The sequence below is a fragment of the Cervus elaphus genome, chromosome 3 (assembly GCF_910594005.1).
Source record: "Cervus elaphus chromosome 3, mCerEla1.1, whole genome shotgun sequence".
Classification (NCBI taxonomy): Eukaryota; Metazoa; Chordata; class Mammalia; order Artiodactyla; family Cervidae; genus Cervus; species Cervus elaphus.
This window is the reverse complement of record NC_057817.1, coordinates 16,730,143-16,752,487: the sequence shown is the minus strand read 5'-3', so window position 1 is coordinate 16,752,487 and position 22,345 is coordinate 16,730,143. Positions and strand designations below refer to the sequence as shown.

The 22,345-nt window shown below is 37.7% G+C and overlaps 1 protein-coding gene and 1 pseudogene across 6 annotated transcripts in view; one reads left to right on the top strand and one right to left on the bottom strand.

The window, feature by feature from the left end:
- Positions 1-22,345, top strand: part of MGAT4C (MGAT4 family member C) — a 769,379-nt gene that overhangs the window by 443,981 nt on the left and 303,053 nt on the right. The window lies entirely within an intron of this gene.
- Positions 1,761-20,146, bottom strand: LOC122679912 (annotated as a pseudogene). The gene is made up of 2 exons (XR_006336578.1): positions 20,141-20,146; positions 1,761-2,256 (listed from the first exon to the last, which is right to left on the bottom strand). The product of XR_006336578.1 is annotated as a 40S ribosomal protein S15-like (transcript).

The window sequence follows — 22,345 nt, the reverse complement described above, 5'->3', positions numbered from 1 at the left end:
AATTACTTTAAGACATGTTTATATTAGGTCAATAAACAAACATTAATATCACATATTTTATATTGAATATGTCCCAGTTCACATAAACCTAAAATTTATTATTTCATTTAGAATTATTTGATTTGTAAGTGCTTACTTTTCTTTAAGCCAATTAAATAGAGCTCATTTACAAATTAATCTCAAAAATATTATCCAAAGACAAAGACATACCAAGACATATTTAGATAAAAACAACACAAGATCTAGCTTCATTTTCTAAGCTTAGTCATGAAGTAGATATTACAATATAAAATTTACTAGTTTATAAAAAAACAGTTGGAATAAATAAAAATTTTAAAGGCTTTTCCCCATTTTCCCTCAGTCTCAGGAGTTAGAGATGGCCTAGATAAGTGTTCCTGAGAGCCATGGTCTCAAGGCACAGGGGGAAATAAAATCAAGCTCTAACAAAATGGTGGCAGGTCTAAACCAAATGGTGGCCAGACGAAGCAAAGTGGCCATCAAAAATCATAACACAAAACACAGAGTTAAAGCACACACATAGACCTGGCAGTACTCATCAGACACTCCCTGAAATACAAGAATGCAGTCTCTCAGAAAACCTCCTATAGAGGCACAGAACTTCAGATTGAAGTACTAACAGAGCAAATGAAAATATCCCAGGTCTTCAAAGATTTCAAAGGGAGGAAAGGAAGCCAGGTTGAAAGAAGAAGCAGGAGGAGGCAGGATAGGGGAGCAAAAGGGATGGTCTTACAGACATCTCCTGCCACCTGCAGACACCCAGGCATTATGGGACTTTACCCTGAGCCTCTAGAGAAGGGAGGACTGAAACTTGGCCCTACCTGAAATCACACCAGAACAGAACCAGAATTTGAGTTCTCTGCCAAGAGGAGGTGATCAGTATCCAATCCTCAGTTCAGGCTGAGGTCCTTTGTCCAGATTCCAGTGTCCAGGACCAGGGGGCTAGAAAAAAGGGGAAGGATAGGAAGGGTTAAGGAGAGGAAAGAGAGAGGGAAGCGGAGAGAGGTCAATAAAGTCTCTTGTTCCTTATTAGTTGGGGCACTCTGGCCAGTTGTCCACATCAGGAAGAGACCAGGGACATAAAGGTCCCATTTGTGGCCGCTGGGTCTGGTCCATCGGGAGGCAAGCTGGTCCCTGGGTACCCCAAGTGGTCAGGATGTCAGTCGCAGTGAAGAAGAGTCCCCGCCAGAGTCACCATTTATGGCAGGAAGGGGGACCCCTTCCAGGGCCCCAAACTGGGCTCTTGTCTAACACTTGGAAATGAATTGTCTGAGGAGATACACGTGCTGACAAAGCAAAAGGTTTTATTGGGAAAGTGCACCCAGGTGGAGAGCAGTAGGGGAAGGGAACCCAGGAGAACAGCTCTGCCACGTGGCTCACAGTCTTAGGTTTTATGGTGATGGGATTAATTTCCGGGTCATCTTTAGCCAATCATTCTGGCTCAGAGTCCTTCCTGGTGGTGCACACCTTGTTCAGCCAAGATGGATGCCAGAGAGAAGGATTCTGGGAGGTGGTCAGACATGTGATGTCTCCTTTTGACCTTTCCTGAACTCTTCCAGTTGGTGGTGGCTTATTTGTTCCACGTTCCTTACCAAGACCTCAGGTCGTGAAACAACTCATGCAAATGTTACTATGGTGCCTGGCCAGGGTGGACGGTTTCAGTCAGTGTGATTCCCCTAATAGGAGGAACAAAGGGAATGGATGTGAGGAAGTAGGGTATATATTGAGAACTCTGTCAGACATTTTTTTTTTTTTTTTTTTAGAGAACGCTCTGCTTTTATTAGCCAGCAGGTTACTTGAGGGGGATGAAGCCGGAGAAATGGGTAGCCCCGATACCGGGCCGGCCATGTTTCACGGGCTTGTAGGTGATGGAGAACTCGCCCAGGTAGTGGCCGATCATCTCAGGCTTGATTTCCACCTGGTTGAAGGTCTTGCCCTTGTAGACGCCCACCATGCTGCCCACCATCTGGGGCAGAATGATCATGTCGCGTAGGTGCGTCTTCACGACCTCGAGCTTCTCCATGGGCGGCGCGTCTTTCTTGGCCTTGCACAGCCTTCAGCAGCGAGTGCTGCTTCCTCCACAGGCCGCGGTTCAGCCGCCGTCGCTGGCGCGCACTGTATAGCTGCATCAGTTGCTCACAGGACATGTCCAGCAGCTGATCGAGGTCTATGCTGTGGTAGGTGAACTTGCGGAAGGTCCGCTTCTTCTTCTCTTCCACTTCCGCCATCTTGCTGGTTCTTCAGAAAGGATCTTTCGTTCTGCCCTGTCAGACGTTTTTACTTACATAATTTTATTTTATAAGAACATTCTGTACACTACCATCTTTCCTTGCTTGCTATCACTATCTACTTATCTATCGCTCTATCTATAAGTGAGGTTTCTGGGAAAAAAAACACATAAAATTTTTGAAAATTTGATAGATGATGAAATGGGGAGAGTTAAGTTTCCATCAGTTTTATTACTTTATAAATTTTTACCTTAAATTTCTATTAATATAAGCAATTTTAATATTATATCCATTTTATCTAGGGTTTCATTGAGATCTTTTAAAATTCCACAAATTATTTTCTTTCTGTTTTCTGTCAATAAGTATGCATATGACTAGTGGTATTATATAGATAGTTAGCGTGATAACCTCCATGAGAATATTTTTGTGGGCTTTATTAATTGTCTTCCAAATCCCTCTAAAATTATACTATGCATGGTACCTCATGTGTTGTTGAATTTTACAATAACATTTAAGGGACAAAGCCAATAAAAGTGAGCAATGTTTCTGAAGAGCTTATAATCTTTTAAATAATTACTTGAAAAATGATTAAAATCTGAAATTAACTCCCCTCCCCCTTCTGACTATGTACACAGAAACTGAAGCAGGCATTATTGTAAATTTGATGTATTTACAAACTCAGTCTAAAGTACCTTATCTCACACTACTGCAATTTTAAAGTCTTAAAACTGGATGCTCTATGACTCCTATTTGAGCACATTCCTGAGCTACCAAAAATGAGGGGAGGTAGTTTCTGGAGAATATTCTCTCTGATTTTCAAGTCAAAGCAAATGAAATGACTTTCTTACTGATCACTTCCACTGAATTTCAACAAAGCAGAAATACTTACAGCTCTAATAGCAGGAACTCTAATAAAAATAAATTTAAAAGAAACTCTAAATTCTTTTTTTCTAACAAATTCAATATATTATTAATCTTGCTTTCATCTCTTAAAAAAAGACAAGAAAAAGATAAAAGATGTTGATAAGATGATAACTCTAAAAAAGGAATACTAGCCATGTTAGTTCAGTGTTTTAAAGCAGTGATTTAGAATAGAGAAACATGTAAAGAGCTGTCTGATCTCAAAAGCAAAAATTAATAATATGTTTCAAAAGAGCATAGTACTAAAGAACATAGTAGTACTTGAATAAATATAATTTATAAAAGCCATTTCAAACATTTCATTAAAATATTCATCTGGGAACTCCCTGGTCGTCCTGTGGTTAACAGACTCCATTCTACCAATGCAGGGGGCTTTGGTTTGAACCTAGTTAGGGAGCTTGGAGAAGGACATGGCACCCCACTCCAGTATTCTTGCCTGGAGAATCCCATGGACAGAAGAGCTTGGTAGGCTACAGTCCACAGGGTCACAAAGAGTCGGACACGACTGAGTGGCTTCACTTTCTTTCTTTCTTCCTTTCTTTCTTTGGGGAGCTAAGATCCCACGTGTGGCAATGTGAAACCAAAAATTAAAAAAAAAGAAAATTAACATATATACAAATAGAAGTGCAAAAAAGGAGAATAACTGTATCATTTAAAATATTTTTTAAAAGATTAATATACTAAGGTTTCAATGATGTCTCCCAATATTCTCCTTAACTTTTATAATTAAAAAAAAAAAATTCAAACTGTCAAGATACTTGCTAAAACTTTATAAAAGTCAAATTACAAATTTCACTTTGTCTGGAATTTTTTTTTTTAATTCTTATATTTGCATCCAAGAGGAAATTTTCTTTTTTATGTCCTAGCAAATCTCAAATTAAATAAAAATTAGGACCTGGAAGAACAAGAATATGAATGTTGTATGTTAGGCACAGGATATTGTAGTCTTTAGAATGCACACTTTAGATAACTAGGTATTCAAATAATTTAATTGATTTGATGTTATTTATTATTTATTACAAAATGATGAATGACTGAACTCCATCCCCAGAAGAGCATATTTGAACTCTTGATAAAAACCACAATCAGATAAATCATATTTTAAAAAATTAAAAAAAAAAGCCCCATGCATGTAGAAATTGCACTTTAGATCAAAATGTCTAACAACAAAACTGAAATGACCTTGTATTTTAAAATAAAAAGTATCACATAATTTTTTCTATTATTTTAATTGTTAAATTTTTAAAACAATTTTTACACAAAGGTTTTAGAGACTGTTGAAAAGCAAAACATAAGGATAGATACCTTAAGACTCTTTTATTATCAAGGAAAATTATAGTGTATCTTGGAGAATTTAAAACATATAGAATTAATATTAAAATGTATCTAGATTTTTTAAATATCTATAAAAATTGTTGACCTAAAACAAACTACCAGGTATTTTTCCAGCAAGGATGGGCTTCTTTGAGATCATCAGAGAGTTATAATTTGGGGTCTGCAACCATGGTGAATCACATCCAGGTCCTCTGACAGCTCTGCTGAATGAGAACGCTTTATAATGGAGGGAAAGGAAGCTGAGAGGACTGGTAAACAAGGTATCCCTAGCTTTTCATCAGCGGAGTCTTGTTGGGAAAGAAGAGGACTCTTTCTTCTTCCTGTTGGCCTCTGCTGTAACTGCAGGGCATGAGAGGTCTCTCTTCTGGTCTCTTCACTCTATTTAATTGAAATTTCTGTTTATTAATTTTTCACAGATTTTCTAGTTGCGGTGACTTTTCCCCCCTTAGTGCCAAGAGGGACATTTCCTGGATGTCGTGTTTCATATTCAAGGAAAAGTGCACTGATTGGAAACTTATTGAATCTCATATGAGTAACTAGGAGGGCTAGTAGGAAGAGCTCTCTGCACTTTTTAATCTAAACTCCTTCCATTTTATGTAGATCATAGACATGGGAGATTGTCTGAGTGTTTTGCCATCATCAAAGGTTTGAAGGTGAACTTCCAACAGAGCTAGACTGGACAACTTTGGAAAGCAGTCTCCTCAGATGTTACCTGCTCCAATTCTGGGAAATATCTCTTTTTAGGTCTCCAGACGGTGTATGGGTCTAGTCAATGTTTGGCACTTTTTTAGATGTGTCACCTGAATCCAAAAGTCTATTCCCTGGCCTTTGCTGGCACAAGATTTAGTTAGAAATACTTGATTGGGGCCTTTCTAGTGAGATTGAAGAGAGTTCTTCTTGAGGTATCTTTTCCAAAAGACAATATCTCCAGGCTGCAAGGTGTAAAGTTTAAAGTCTTCACCTTCCAAAAGTGTACTGTGTTAAGATTGCCCTACCAAAACATCGTTATTTTTGATCAAGAAATTAGACCTTTGCAATACTGAAGGATCTCTTCTTTTTTCAGAAAGGAAACAGGATCCAAGCGCTTTCAGTGTCCTTTGACTATCTCAAAGGGTGAGAGTTTACGAGTTCCCAAAGGGGTGGATGTGAGATTTAGAAAGATCAACAATAGTGCTTTTGACCAAACTATCTGAAGAACCTCTATAAACTTTTCCAAATGAGTCTTAATAATGCCATTACTGTGTTTGACTAAACCAGAGGACTGAATATAATAAGTGCAGGGAAAGTATTGTAAAAATCAAACTGTTAACTTCTCAAAGTAATCTGGTCAGTAATATGTGTTTATTAATCAATGTGAGGTTCAAGAGGCATTCCCCTAATTGGTGTACTATTTTCCAAAAGGGCTTTAGCCACAGAAGAGGGAGTGGCCTGTCTGCAATGGAAGGCTTCAGTCTAGTGGGAAAACATACAGCCCATGACTAAAACATATTTTATTTACGATATGGTGTAAGTCATATGAAATCTATTTGTCACACCTCCAATGGCCTATTAGCTTAAAATGTCCAGGAGAAGTGCAAAAATAGGCTTCCATGTATTTTACTTCCAAAACGGAAGCAAGTGAAGGACGCACTTTTCATATGCTAATGGTTAATGTTTCCCCGCCAATGTTGAATCATGAATGTTATCATTTTGTCAGAAGATCAGTGACTTAATGCATCTACAATAGAAAGGAATAGAAATTTTATAGTCTTCATTAAGACTAAGTTGTTATTTGGTCCAAACCAGAGCTTTTTTTTTTTTTTTTTTTATCAGCACATATTGAGTTTCCAATCTTGTTTTTCCTTTTCTGAGGCCAGTTGATGGGTTTCTCTACCCAAGTTTTAATTATCATTTGGGTCAATATTCCTTTGGACCATAAAGGAGGTTTGGGTGCTGTAAGTTTCTTTAAGGGCAGCATTTCTTACAAAAATATCAGCAAGGTGACTTCCCTTTGCTTCCAGATAGTCAAGTTTAGAATGCTCCAGAATCTTAAAAATAGCTAAAGCGGTGGGTAAAAGTGTTGCATCCAATAATTACTGAATATTTAATTTTATTTATTACTGATAGTAAGGTAGCTATGTATCTACCACAGCATCCCCAAATCATGAGCTACTCCAAAAGCATATCTGCCATCAGTATATATGCTGGCAGTTTTATGCTTTTATAAGTACAAGCATGTATAAGACGGTATAATTCAGCTTGTTGGGCTGAAGTAGCCATAGATAAAAGATGCAACCTCAATAACATCAAAAAGAGTTGCAATCATACTCAGAACATTGTCACCTTTTAAATAAGAACTGTCAGTGAACCATAGGAGGCAGCGTTACCCAAAGAAATTTCTTGCAGATCATCACAAGCAGTCAAGAGGTGGTCTGTGAGCATCAGACAGTCATGAGAGACTTCTTTGGTAATAGAAGGAAGGAAAGTAGCAGGATTAAGGTTAATAACAATGTAGAAGAGTTACATGATGGGTGGTTAAGAAAAAGACTTCATAGGACTGAGGTAGGGGAGGTGAGGTAGCAGACTGAGAAATACCGTGTGGTAAGGAGTCAAGAGAGCTTCTACTGAAGGGTGTACAAAAAGGTTTAAAGAGGATCCCACAATGATTCTCTCAACAATCTTAACCAAGAAGGCAGTGGCAGTGTTGGCTCTAAGGCAAGGGGAGTACCCTGGAGCCTCAGGGTACAGTTGCTGGCTATAATACCCTACATGGGTCCCTGGTGGTCCCTGTGTTCTTGGGTGAGTACCCCAAGGGAATTCCTTTTCTTTTCATATGCGTGAAGGAAAAAAAGGAATCTGATCACTGGGATGCCCAAGGGCAGGTGAGCTCATCAAAACTCTAGTGAAGCCATGAAAACTATATTATCTGATTCTTACCATAAAAGTCCTTTGGTTGTTGTTGCCTAGTAAAATATACAGAGATTTGGCCACAAGAGAAAATTTGGAGTCTAATTTCAGCAATAATCAATTAGGCTGAGAAAACCTCATGGTTAGTGCTTAGCTTTGGGTTTCAGGAAATTTAGAACACTATCTATCTGAATTTACGCATAGCCTTTGTTCTCATATTAGATGCCTTAAACATTAAACCTAGGTTTGGGCCAGCTGCAATTTTTCTTTGGTGAACTTCTGTCCCTTTGAGGCTAAAAACAAGTGGATGCTGTCAAATCATCCACATATTGCAGCAAAGTAGAACCTCTAGGGAACTTTGTATCATCCATACCAGCCTTTCGAATTTGCAGGAAATAAGGGCTCTCAAAAAAAAAAAAAAAACCAAAAAAAAAAAACCCTGAAGCATTACCGTCCAGGTGAATTGTGTTTCCTCCCAAATGAAGGCAAAACGGTACTGTTTAGCTTCATCAACTAGAATACTAAAGAATGCACTGTGTAAATTAATTATAGTAAATAATTTGTTTCCTGTGAGAACGGATGTTAATAAAGGTATGGAAGTTAGGAACAACAAGTTTTGAGGGGTAGGAGTGTTTTTTATTGTTTGGAGAATCTGAGCAAACTTTCACTCTTGGCCTTTAGGTTTTCTTACTGGTAAAATGAGAGTGTTACAGTATATAGCACAGAGCATAATGATGCCCTTATAAGCTGTTATGGGCTTTATGCCTTGACAGGCTTCTTATATGAGACTGATTAATTCTGGGAAGCAGTTTCAAGGAGTCTTTTGAAACCTGATGGGAGATGTATGATGAATTTTGCTGATAGCAGTTGAAGATTTTGTCCATCAGGAAGGTGGTTGCTAATTCAATAGAAGCAAAACCAAAGGCTTTTCAGCTAGTTTCTAGAGTACAGACTCTTTTCCAAAGGCTGAACTGGACAGTTTCAGTGAAAGCAGCCCCTGTTCTTTCTTTCTTTCTTTCTTTTTTTTTTGTAGCCCCTGTTCTTGAAAGAATGGGACAAAGCCTAACCAGCTTCAATTGAAAGAATGTTATCTCAAAATTAGACCAAAGTGCCAAACAAGTACTTGCATCCAGAACAAGGCATTAGCCAGAAAGAACAAAATCTTAAAACAGATCTGGAATAAAGTTTGGAGAGTTTCAAATGCAAGGAGGGTGTGAGCTCAAATTCAGAAGAAAGATGTGCCTTCAAACCCTGGGCTCAGCAAGAAAAGCAGTGAGGGAAAATGGGCTCAAGTATTGGTACTGCATCTGTTTGCTCACCAGCAAACAAACCTTTGGGAGTCTTCTCTGGTTCTCACAGAGGCCAACAAAATGTTGACCTACAACAAATTTCCAGACATTTCTCCAGCAAAGATGGTTTTATTCAGGATCATCAGATTTGGAATTTGGGGTTTGCAAACAGTGAACCTTGTTCAGGTTCTCCTGCCACCTCCCCTGATGGCAAGGGAGGAACATTTTTATAGAGGGGGAAAGAAAGTTGAGAGGGCAATAGTAAACATAGTCCGTGGCTTTTCATTGAGTGAGTCCCTGCCAGGAAAGAAAAATCTTCCTTCTTCATGTTGAGTTTTGCTATCATCACATGACATGGGAGCTCCCCCTTCTGGCCTCTCAATTCTATTTGCTTGAGATTTCTGTTTATTATTATTATTATTTACAAAATGTTTACACTTTTAGAATGTCAAATTAGAAGAGTTTTCTTTTGTTCCTTGGAAATCCTCTATTTGATTTTACATATCTTATCAGTTGAGGAACAAAAATAGGATTAAATGATCCATATTATTTAGGTGATAGATTTTGATCCAGTAAGGAAAATGATAATTAGAGCTAAATAAAAATTTAAATTTCACTTTATGATGTCATAAAGAAGGGACTTTACTACCTGATTGAACTAATGCAATCAGATTTGCATTATAGTCAGATAAGTTGAGCATCGTGGAGAATAATTTGGTATATGGAGGAGATAGGAAAATCATGTAAGGGTTATAGTAACAGGTTTATCCTTGACAGTTATACATGTGAGGTACAAAGGAGTGAATTATATTTGGAGGTGGGTTAAAAAATACATTTAACTGTGAGTTTTCTAAGAGGAGTAGGTGCTACATCTTGAAAAACAGGGATTGGGTGATAGAAGTTAAAATCCCAGGCAGAATGGAAAGAATAGCAAAAAGCACATGGAAATCATGTCTTTATCGCTAACTAAGGCTTTCTGGCTAAGGTGTAAGACCACAATGGTAAAGGTCAGAGATAAAACGGCAGTCTTATCTCTTAAGAGTGATAAACACCAGCAGCCTAAAAGCCATTAATAACAGGAGCCTGGAGTGATTCTGAACAGTGACTATAACAGTGGAATTTTGTACTAATGCAGAAGATGTACCATTATGATGTTGTGATGAATGTGAGAGGAAATGTATTGCATTTTACAAAAAAATATTATATAGTTTACTGTAGTGTAATATAATGCAATATAGTCAATAATTTTTGTTGGTATCTTAGATCTAGAATCTGTCATTTAATCCAACTACATCGTAAACTCATGGTATAAAAGAATATCATAATATAGAAATAAAACCTATATACTTAATTTATACTGTCTAGAAATTGGGTTTAATATGAGTAAGCGTGTGTGTCTGTGTGTGTGTGTCTGTGTGTATGTGTCCGCGCTCTCTCAGTGTCTCCAACTCTTTGAGGCCCCATGGACTATAGCTCACCAGTCTCCTCTGCCCATGGAGTTTTCCAGACAAGAATACTGGAGTGGGTTGCCATTTCCTATGCCAGGGTATGCTTCAACAATTCGAGGGGCCCAAGAGTGAAGTGGGCTGGCTAGTGCCAGTACCACCCAGTCTAGGGAGCCAGCTTGCACACAAGATGCTGTGAGACATCAGGGCGATGATGCGTCATTCAGCTGTGTTATGGTTGCTCCCTTAAGCAGGGGCAGTGCTGTTTAGTACTAATATTTCTTTCTGTGAAAAGTATTAGAAAAGAAAGTTCAGGCTAACCAGAAAGATTCAACATTGTCTTTTCCTCTGAGGGGTGAATTTGAACTGAGTATGGACAATAAGAAAATTCTCATAAAATACATTACATATTTCATGTTACCCAGGGAAAGCTAAACCAAATAAATCTTTCCTCACAGAACCAATTTCTCCTTCATAACTTGTTTATATAGTTCTAGCTTCATTTTTCCTTTGATTTCTCTAAGAGGTTTTCAGTGAAAGTACCTTCAATGTAAATTTAATATAGGGCTTTATTTTGCCTGGAGTTAAGTTAAATTTGTTGTTTTATTTCTAAAAGCTGAACATAAGAGGTACACAGAGAAGGAAAATGGGGTTTATGAGATTTATTATTACAAAAATGCAGTTAAATATATTTTTTAAAAATAATTTGGTTGTGGCATCTAGTAGCAGTTATTTGAAAATATATCTGTTAAAAGGCATATTAAACTATAAAATGGCAGATTCCTATGTCTCTTACATATATGAAACACTCCTCAATTACCTTATTGAAAATTCACTCCTTGACAAGATGGTTTATTCCAATGGTGGTTTACTCATTAGAAAAAACGTCCATATTTTCAGCCAAAGTTGAATTATATCCCACACTCCAACTTCTCATATCCTAATTCCTTAAAAAAAAAAAAATGTTCATATTGTCATCAACTTAATATATATGGGCTTTCCTGGTAGCTCAGGTGGTAAATAATCCACCTGCAACGCAGGAGACCCTGGGTTGGGAAGATCCTCTGGAGAAGGAAATGGCAACCCACTCCAGTATTCTTGCCTGGAAAACTCCATGGACAGAAGAAACTGGCAGGTTACAGTCCATGGGGTCGCAAAGAGTTGGACATGACTGAGCGACTTTCACTTCAGTAACATATATGTAGTGTGTGTGTGTGTGTGTGTGTGTATGTGTGTGTGTGTGTGTCTGCACACGCACTCAGTTGTGTCCACCTCTTTGCAGCTCCATGGACTGTAACCTGTTAGACTCTTCTGTCCATGAAATATTCAGGCAAGAGTACTGGAGTGGGTTGCCATTGTCTTCTCTAGGAATCTGCCTCACCCAGGGATCAAACCAACACCCCTTGTGTCTCCTGCCTTGTCAGGCAGATTATTTACCACTAGTGCAACCTGGATATATTCCTAACATCAGACCTACCATCCCAGGCATACTTTCTCCCACTCTCAACCCCATTCTGCAGAAGAAAGAACTCTACCCTGCACTTGTTTGTTATTCTTTTCCATGACATATTCAAATCCTCTAATAAAATGCATATCTATGTTGTATCTTTATCATTTTTGAGATAATACCTGCCTTTCTTCCACCAGGGATTTATATCTATCCCAGAAATTTAGATTCTCATTCTTAGCCTCAAACTTTCATTTCTTGTATTTTCAACTAGTTATTGTCTTTTGACTCTTCTCTTTACAATGGTATTCCTTTCCTTTCTGCACCTCTCCCTTCCCTTCAGTCTCACAACCTCTGCTATCTATAATTACATTTTTGCTTTTCTTATGTTGATAGCAGTTAAATACTCTTCTAACATTATCCTCATCTGCTATCCCTTGCTGAAAGATTGAGTATAACAGTTGAAAGTTAATATACAAATTAGCTTTATGTAAGTGTGCTTACCGTAGTCAATGACCACTTCATTTTTCTTTCTGTACAGCTGTGCTTTTCTTGAATTTGCTTTCTGTTTGCTCTCTCTCTCTTTTAGACATTGTACATGTGTTCAGTGTTTCAGCTCAAGCTTTTTATTTTTTAATTCCACATGCTTTTGCTTTAGGGGCCCTCATCTTCCTGTTCCAAGCCAGGATAGATATTTCTATGTCTGATGCACAAGTGATAATGTATAAATTCCCTTTCTTTATTTCCTGTTTTTGAAGCTACTCTCCCTCAGGTTACATCTTTTTTTTTGATGTACCCTTTACTCAAGTTCAGTCCCCTGGAAGGCAAATTCTGAGATAGATTAGAATTTAAGAGGTTTTTTAGAGTGTTCTCAACACCTACAAAATAAAAGGAAACAGGAAGGAGAAGTTGAGTGGTGATGCAGTCTTACTGAAGATTCTGATGGAATGATCCTTCAGGAATTTGTACCTCTAAACCCTACTTCCATTTGGCTCTTTGGTTGTTTTCAACTGTCTGATGAGTTTCTTCCTCTATTTATTCACATAGTTGTGTTTTTCCACTAGAACCTTTAACACATTAATCACTATGAATTGCCTAAGTTTTTTTTTTTTGTGTTTACTCTATTTGTCCAAGCATGTTTTTGTGTCCTGTTTTTGTGTGTTATTTGGGGACTCTGAGCTTTTCAACCTGTGGATTGATATTTTTATTGAAATTTGGGAATACATTATTTCTACTATTTTTGCCCCAATTCTATCAATGTTAAATGGCTGGACTTTGTCCCATGTGTCTCTGAATATCACTTTAACTCCGGTTTTCAGATGGGATGGTTTCCATTTCCAGGTCTTTGTGCACACTGATTTTATTCTATGTAGTTTCTAATCTGATGTTAAAGCCACTATATATATGAAAGAAGTGAAAGTGTGAGTCGCTCAGTCATGTCTATTAGCTGACTAGGCTTCTCTGTCCATGGGCTTCTCCAGACAAGAATACTGGAGTTGGTTGCTATTTCCTCCTCCAGGGGATCTTCCCAATGCAGGGATCAAACCTAGGTCTCCGGAATTGCAGGCAGACTCTTTACCATATGTATATACTATGTGTGTATATACACACTCACACACAAAACACACACACACACACACACATATATATAACATGTATTGGATGTTAAATTGATTAATTATTCCTTTCATCTTGAAATATGTTTCTAATTATTGAGTTTTCTTCTGATCTACCAGAGTCATATTTTCCTGTTTCTTCTAGTAACATGAAGTATATTTTGACCCACTGCATTTTTTTCTTATATTTTTCTTAAAGGTGTTGAAGTTTGTGTCAGGGAGTTCATTTATTTTAAAAACAGCTTGAGGCTTTCAAAGCTTGTTTTTAAAATATGCTAGTGTGTCTAAACAGTAGTCTTTACTTTAGAAATAGTGTAACTCCTGTCTTAAGGTTTATTCTTTCCGATATCTTTATGGAATGTCCTAATAATAGTCAGTTTGGATCCTAAACATCTTGCGGTCCTATGTCACCTAAGAGAATAGTTCAGTTTATTGTCCTCAGTTGTTATTTTCCATAGTAGTTGTTCTTTATCTCTGAGCATCTCAAATGCAGAATTCTAGAGCTTTTTAACTATATAGATATTTCATCCATGATAATTTATCTTCAGTTCAGTTCAGTCACTCAGTCGTGTCCGACTCTTTGTGACCCCATGAATTGCAGCACGCCAGACCTCCCTGTCTATCACCAACTCCCAGAATTTACTCAAACTCATATCCATCGAGTCAGTGATGAAATCCAGCCATCTCATCTGCTATCATCTCCTTCTTCTCCTGCCCCAATCCCTCCCAGCATCAGGGTCTTTTCCAATGAGTCAACTCTTCACATGAGGTGGCTAAAGTATTGGAGTTTCAGCTTCAGCATCAGTCCTTCCAATGAACACTCAGGACTGATCTCCTTTAGGATGGACTGGTTGGATCTCCTTGAAGTGCAAGGGACTCTCAGGAGTCTTCTCCAACACCACAGTTCAAAAGCATCAATTCAATGCTCAGCTTTCTTCACAGTCCAAATTCGTTTCCAAGGCAAACCATTCAATATCACGGTAATCCAAGCCTATGCCCCAACCAGTAACGCTGAAGAAGCTGAAGTTGAATGGTTCTACGAAGACCTACAAGGCCTTTTAACACCCAAAAAGGATGTCCTTTTCATTATAGGGGACTGGGATGCAAAAGTAGGAAGTTAAGAAACACCTGGAGTAACAGGCAAATTTGGCCTTGGAGTACGGAATGAAGCAGGGCAAAGGCTAATAGAGTTTTGCCAAGAGAACGCACTGATCATAGCAAACACCCTCTTCCAACAACACAAGAGAAGACTCTACACATGGACATCACCAGATGGTCAACACTGAAATCAGATTGATTATATTCTTTGCAGCCAAAGATGGAGAAGCTCTTTACAGTCAGCAAAAACAAGACCGGGAGCTGACTGTGGCTCAGATCATGAACTCTTTATTGCCAAATTCAGACTGAAATTGAAGAAAGTAGGGAAAACCACTAGACCATTCAGGTATGACCTAAATTAAATCCCTTATGATTATATAGTGGAAGTGAGAAATAGATTTAAGGGACCAGATCTGATAGACAGAGTGCCTGATGAACAATGGACGGAGGTTCATGCCATTGTACAGGAAACAGGGAATAAGACCAACCACATGGAAAAGAAATGCAAACAGGCAAAATGTTTCTCTGAGGAGGCCTTACAAATAGCTGTGAAAAGAAGAGAAGTGAAAAGCAAAGGAGAAAAGAAAAGATATTCCCATTTGAATGCAGAGTTCCTAAGAATAGCAAGGAGAGATAAGAAAGCCTTCCTCAGCGATCAGTACAAAGAAATAGAGGAAAACAATAGATTAAGAAAGACTAGAGATCTCTTCAATAAAATTAGAGATACCAAGGGAACATTTCAGGCAAAGATGGGTTTGATAAAGGACAGAAATGGTATGGACCTAACAGAAGCAGAAAATATTAAGAAGAGGTGGAAAGAATACACAGAAGTACAGTACAAAAAAGATTTTCACGGCCCAGATAAACACGATGGTGTGATCACTCACCTAGAGCCAGACATCCTGGAATGTGAAGTCAAGTGGGCCTTAGAAAGCATCACTACGAACAAAGCTAGTGGAGGTGATAGAACTCCAGTTGAGCTATTTCAAATTCTGAAAGATGATGCTGTGAAAGTGCTGCACTCAATATGCCAGCAAATTTGGAAAACTCAACAGTAGTCACAGGACTGGAAAAGGTCAGTTTTCATTCCAATACCAAAGAAAGGAGATGCCAAAGAATGCTTAAACTACCACACAATTGCACTCACCTCACACACTAGTAAAGTAATGCTCAAAATTTTCCAAGCCAGGCTTCAGCAATATGTGAACCATGAACTTCCAGATGTTCAAGCTAGTTTTAGAAAAAGCAGAGGAACCAGAGATCAAATTGCCAATATCTGCTGGATCATCGAAAAAGCACGAGAGTTCCAGAAAAGCATCTATTTCTGCTTTATTGACTATGCCAAGGACTTTCTGTGGATCACATAAACTATGGAAAATTCTGAAAGAGATGGGAATACCAGACCACCTGACCTGCCTCTTGAAAAACCTATATGCAGGTCAAGAAGCAACAGTTAGAATTGGACATGGAACAACAGACTGGTTCCAAATAGGAAAAGGAGTACGTCAAGGCTGTATATTGTCACCCTGCTTATTTAACTCATATGCAGAGCACATCATGAGAAACGCTGGGCTGGATGAAGCACAAGATGGAATCAAGGCTGCCGGGAGAAATATCAATAACCTCAGATATGCAGATGACACCACCCTTATGGCAGAAAGTGAAGAGGAACTGAAAAACCTCTTGATGAAAGTGAAAGAGGAAAGTGAAAAAGGTGGCTTAAAGCTCAACATTCAGAATACTAAGATCATGGCATCTGGTCCCATCACTTCATGGGAAAGAGATGGGGAAAGAGTGGAAACAGTGTCTGACTTAATTTTTTGGGTTCCAAAATCACTGCAGATGATGATTGAAGCCATGGAATTAAAAGCTGTTTACTCCTTGGAAAGAAATTTGTCTTCAGCTTCCCTGAATTCTGATTTTTGCCCCAAACTTAACAAGGTTGCCATATTTATTTTGACCCCTTTCTTATGCCACGTTCTTGGTTGGAATTCCAGGCTGAAAGAACACACAGAGACGTCAACTCATTTATTTTATTTTATTTTTTCGTGGACCAAAGAATGAATGAACTCCATTAGTCAAATGTTTGAAAACTATTGTTTAAAATATTACATGGTGTTTTATAGCTATTTCCTGAGTAGGGCTGAAATTAGTTAACATTTTGTCTTACTTTCAGTTATTGGTGATTTCAAATAAAAATGTTATGTGAATTCATGTGCACATCTTTCTGCAGACATATACTTTCATTTCTTTTAAGTAAATTCTTAGGAATAGAATGGCTGACTGAAGAGACAGGTCAGTGTACATTTAAAGTTTTAAGAAACTTCCAAATAATTTCACAAAATGTGTGAGAGTCTTCCAGTGTCGCCATATTCCACTCCACACCTGGTATGATATTTTCTTCGCTTTCTCTTTTCTACCTTTCTTCTTTCTTCCCTTTCCTTCCTTCCTCCTGCCTTTCTTTCATAGTTAAAACACACACACACACACACATAACATGAGATCTCCCCTCTTACAGTACTGTTAACTCTCAGGACAAATGTGCAACAGATCTCTAGAACCTTTTTTTTTTTCCATTTATTTTTATTAGTTGGAAGCTAATTACTTTACAATATTGTAGTGGTTTTTGCCATATGCTGACATGAGTCAACCATGGATTTACATGTGTTCCCCATCCTGATCCCCCCTCCCACCTCCCTCCCCATCCCATCCCTCTGGGTCTTCCCAGTGCACCAGCCCTGAGCACTTGTCTCATGCATCCAACCTGGACTGGTGATCTGTTTCACACTTGATAATATACATGTTTCGATGCTATTCTCTCAGATCATCCCACCCTCGCCTTCTCCCATAGAGTCCAAAAGTCTGTTCTATACATCTGTGTCTCTTTATACAGAGTGAAGTAAGCCAGAAAGATAAACACCAATACAGTATACTAACACATATATATGGAATTTTAAAAGATGGTAACGATAACCCTATATGCAGGATAGAACCTTTTTATTTTGCATGATGGAAACAAAGATGTAAAGTTTCCTGCAAGGTGGACTTCCTTTTTAAATTTAGAAATTTTACTAGCTGTGCAGTTGCTATGGACTGAATTGTATTCCCTGAAAATGTGCATGTTAAAACCCTAATCAACATGATGCTCCTTGAAGATGGATCCTTTGGAAAATAATTTGATTTAGATGGAGTCCTAAGGGTGGGATCCTCATAATTATAATTAAGTATAAAACATGTGTAGTTTTGTTGCCATTGTAAATGGAGTTTGATAAATGGCTTTATAATATTTATTAAATTTATCTTTTGATGTCAACTGATAAATTCTTCCTGAGAGTTTTCCAGATATCTTAAAGTGCTTTTCAGTGATATCAATGAAATGCTTATATTTTTGTTGAAATGTTTTAAAATTGCCTTCTTAAATATCAAAGTCTGATGCTATTTAAGCTGCCTTCTTGACTATCAGGGATTCTAGAAAAGAAGTCTTATCTTTCTCAAACTTTTTCAGAGTTTTAAATCTTGTCATCTCTCTGTTGAATATCGACTTTATAATTCTCAAGGATATCATGTCATTATTGGATAGCACATATTGCTGGTAAAAGAAAAGAGAGTTAGAAGAGAAAAAATGTTAATATATTCATTAATATATTCATTAATATTCTTTATAAACCAATAGCTTGAAAACAAAATAACCATACTTTTTCTTAGTTTTTGAATCAGGCAGATTTTGGAAGATTTTATGATTTCAAACACAGTGGTTTTCACATAATGGAGATCAAATGGCTTTAGATTCAGTATTTTTCATTGGTTTCAACTGTAGGTTTCTTATTCTGCTTTATGTCTCTCTTCTTTATCTTCTATTTTTATCAGCTCTACTCTGTGCTGTTAAAGCGTCCTACAAACTTCATTCTTTTGTGCTAAGCTTTAAATGAGCTCTACAAGAAAGCAGAGAGTGAATGGAGTCAAAGGATAGAAAAAGATAATGTGAGAAATCTGAGGGGGTGGTACTATATTGCTTCCTGAAATAATAAATATAGAAACTATTTGTCCCTTTCCAGTGAGTACAGAACAAGAAAACATAGGCTTACATGGGAACAACTATGGTTTGGTTTAATTCATTGAAGCAGAAGTGATTTATTTAGTTACTTCAACTGGAATTAATTCCAAATACTGCTTTGGTCCCTACAATTTCAACAATGATTTAAGCTTGTTTCGCATTTGTGCATCCCATTTCACAGGGCTGGCTCTTCTTCCATATAATTGTAGATCATTTGGAAAATGTTTTTAGAAACACATAAGCTTTCCCTTTTTGTTTCTAGCATTTATCAGAAAACAAAATATTATTTCTAACAATCTTGGTCATTAGGACCTAGTTATCTTTATCATATTAGTTTCCTTGCTAAAATGTAATTTAGTTAACCTAGTCACATGCAAATATTGAGTAAATTATATTAACAAAACCATATTGCCCCATCTTTCCAAATAAGCTCTGTTCTTTATTGATTGCACAGTTTTTGTAAGTTCATGAAAGACTAATAAATTGTTTTTTTCTCCTGGCTTTTCTCATTTATAAAAATGTGATTTGTTCTGCTTTTGGTTATGCCTTAGAGGTCTTATGTTGCCTTCTGTTAATCATTACTTTTCTATACTTGAGTTACAGTATAGTATATACTGGAACTATTAGAAAATGATTTACATGATATCTTTTAGTAAGCAGATTGTGATTCTTATGGCTAAAGTCACAGATTTCATGAGCTTGAAAAGAGGACCATGAAATTTTAATAGCAGTACAATTTGTCTCTGCACAACTTGTTTTTCCACAGTTCTGACCTAAGCTGTGAGATTTCATTATAAGTCTACCTGAGTTAGGTGCTGCATCTGTAAATACCCTCTGTAATTTCTCAGAGACTATTTAGAGGAAACCACTAAGAAATTATAGCTATTGGAACTTAATTTTATTATATTTCAAATTACTATAATTTCACAAATATTGTTTACCTCATAATAGAAGTGAAGAAGATATTCAGTATTATGTCTCACTAATTGTGGATTATCATAGACATTAGCCACTACTCTAAATCTATTAAAGCATGCCTATTAAGTTAATATAGAACCACATTCTTATATATCAAAACAATCAAGGAAATTATATATAAGAAAAAACTATGGCATGTGAAAGACTTCAAATACTTTGCTTGGAACCAAGGAGTTCCAAACCATTGGAAAAATTTTAGATTTGCCACTGAAGGACATTCTTTGCCATCTCGACTCTTCCACATAATAATAGTTGATGGGCTTATCCAGATTCAGTGGACACAGCTTTAGAAATACTATAAATAATGTGTGATCATTCCAAACTAAATTACAGATTCTTATACTTCATGTAAAATGAGTTTACCCCTGTAAGAATTGAAATATTAAAATATAAAATATTCTTTAAATTGTATACGTATATTTTTCAGGAGAATGTGCCTGTACCATATGCTAGGCATTATACAATGCATTTATATCATATTACACCATTCAATCAGAACAATACTGCAAGGTCATTATTATAATCATTTCATAGAAGAGTGAAACAGGCTAAGAAGGGTTAAGTATTTGCCCAAGTGGCAGAATTGGAATTTGAATAAGATTTGTCTGAGTACATCACAGCTTTGCTTTATACACAGTATTTGCATGAGAAAACTGAAGTGAACAAGCAAGTGTGTTAAAAAAAAAAAAAACAGTGATAGCTTTACAAGGGACTTGCTATTCACACTCTCCAGATTTGGGGTGTAGAGTCATGCCTGATTCTAAAAGGAAGTTGCCTCCCATTTCTCTTAACTCAACTTTTTTAAATGTTCAGTTTTTGCTGGACTTCTCATTTGATACTGCATGTTTTAGGAAGAGGAGGAGAGGTCTGTAAGGGGCAAGGGAAAGACTAGGTAAGCAGCAATAAAATACCCTGGTAACCAGAATAATTTTCAGGGCCTAGTATAAAATGAACTTGTGGGACTCATTAAGTAGGGAGAACAAGTCTTTTCTTCTGTGGTTTCTCTTGAATTGTCATGGAGTTTTTCATCTTCTACCTAATACCATGTCCCTCAAGCATGGGGGTACTTTCAGGATGAATATAGTGGCTCAATGGTATGTGGAGACAGTCCCGTGATGCAGCTCCTGGATTTACATGGTTCACCCAATCCATGGGTCAGGAAGATCCACTGGAGGAGGAAATGACAGCCCACTTCAGTATTCTTGCCTGAAAACTCCCATAACCAGAGAAGCCTGGAAGGCTATAGTCCAAAGGGTAGCATAGAGCTGTACACTGTTGAGCATGCATACACGTGTGCATGCACACACACACACATGCATATATATAATATATATATGTAGGGTGTGTGGCTGGGTAAAGGAAAGATAAAACTATTCTTAAAATTTTGACATCTTCTGGAGTCTATTGATTAGTATCCAAGGTGGCACAGTGATAAAAAGGATCCCCCTGCCTATGCAGAAGCACAGGTTCAATCCCTGGTTCAGGAATATCCCCTGGAGAAGGAAATGGCAACCCACTCCAGTATTCCTGTCTGGAGAATTTCATGAACAGAGAAGTCTGGCAGGATACAGTCCAAATTGTCAATAAGAGTTTGATGCAGCTGGTGACTGAGCATGCACACACTATGGGGGTCCGTTCTAATCTGAGCAGTTTACTGAAGAGCAATAAAGTTATCAGGAAAAAAGACGAATGACACCGTCACTTCTTAATAATTTTGTCCCTAGGTTTTTTACTGTTTCCAAGGAAGTTGCAAGCACTGCAGCCACTGACTTAGAATACTTTCTTTTGTCATTTACTGGCCTGCATCTAAAGATCCAGTTACTGAGTATCACTGAGTTAGCTGAGTATGCTTCACTGATCCAGGTTGTTGTTCCATCCTGCACACATTAGCAGGGCCACACCATAAACAAAGATCAGAATACTTATTTGCTTCAGTTTTGGATTCAGTTCAGTTCAGTTACTCAGTCATGTGTGACTCTGTGACCACATGGACCGCAGCACGCCAGGCTTCCCTGTCCATCACCAACTTCCAGAGCTTACTCAAATTCTTGTCCATTGAGTTGGCCATGACATCCAACCATCTCATCCTCTGTCGTTCCCTTCCCCTTCCACCCTCAATCTCTCCCAGCATGAGAGTCTTTTCCAGTGGGTCAATTCTTCTGATCAGGTGGCCAAAGTATTGGAGTTTCAGCTTCAGCATCAGTCTTTCCAATGATTATTCAGGACCAATTTCCTTTAGGATAAACTAGCTGGATCTCCTTGCTGTCCAAGGGACTCTCAAGGGTCTTCTCCAACACCACAGTTCAAAAGCATCACTCCTTCGGTGCTCAACCTTCTTTATAGTCCAACTCTCACATCTATACAAGACTACTGGAAAAACCATAGCCTTGACTAGACAGACCCTTGTTGGAAAAGTGATGTCTCTGCTTTTTAATATGCTATTTAGGTTGGTCATAACTTTTCTTCCAAGGAGCAAGCATCTTTTAATTTCATGTCTGAAATTTTGCAGTGATTTTGGAGCCCCAGAAAATAAAGTCTGTCACTGTTTCCCCATCTATTTGCCATGAAGTGATGGGACCAGATGGCAAGATCTTAGTTTTCTGAATGTTGAGCTTTAAGCCAACGTTTTCACTCTCCTCTTTCACTTTCATCAAGAGGCTCTTTAGTTCTTCTTCACTTTCTGCCATAAGGGTGGTGTCATCTGCATATCTGAGGTTATTGCTATTTCTCCCAGCAATCTTAATTCCATCTTGTGCTTCATCCAGTCCAGCATTTCTCACGATGTACTCTGCATGAAAGTTAAATAAACAGCATGACAATATACAGCTTTGATCTACTTCTTTCCCTATTTGAAACAAGTCTGTTGTTCCATGTCCAGTTCTAACTGTTGCTTCTCAACCTGCATACAGATTTCTCAGGAGGCAGGTCAGGTGACCTGGTATTCCCTTCTCTTTAAGAATATTTCATGGTTTTTTGTGATCCACACAGTCAAAGGCTTTGACATAGTCAATAAAGCAGATGTTTTTCTGG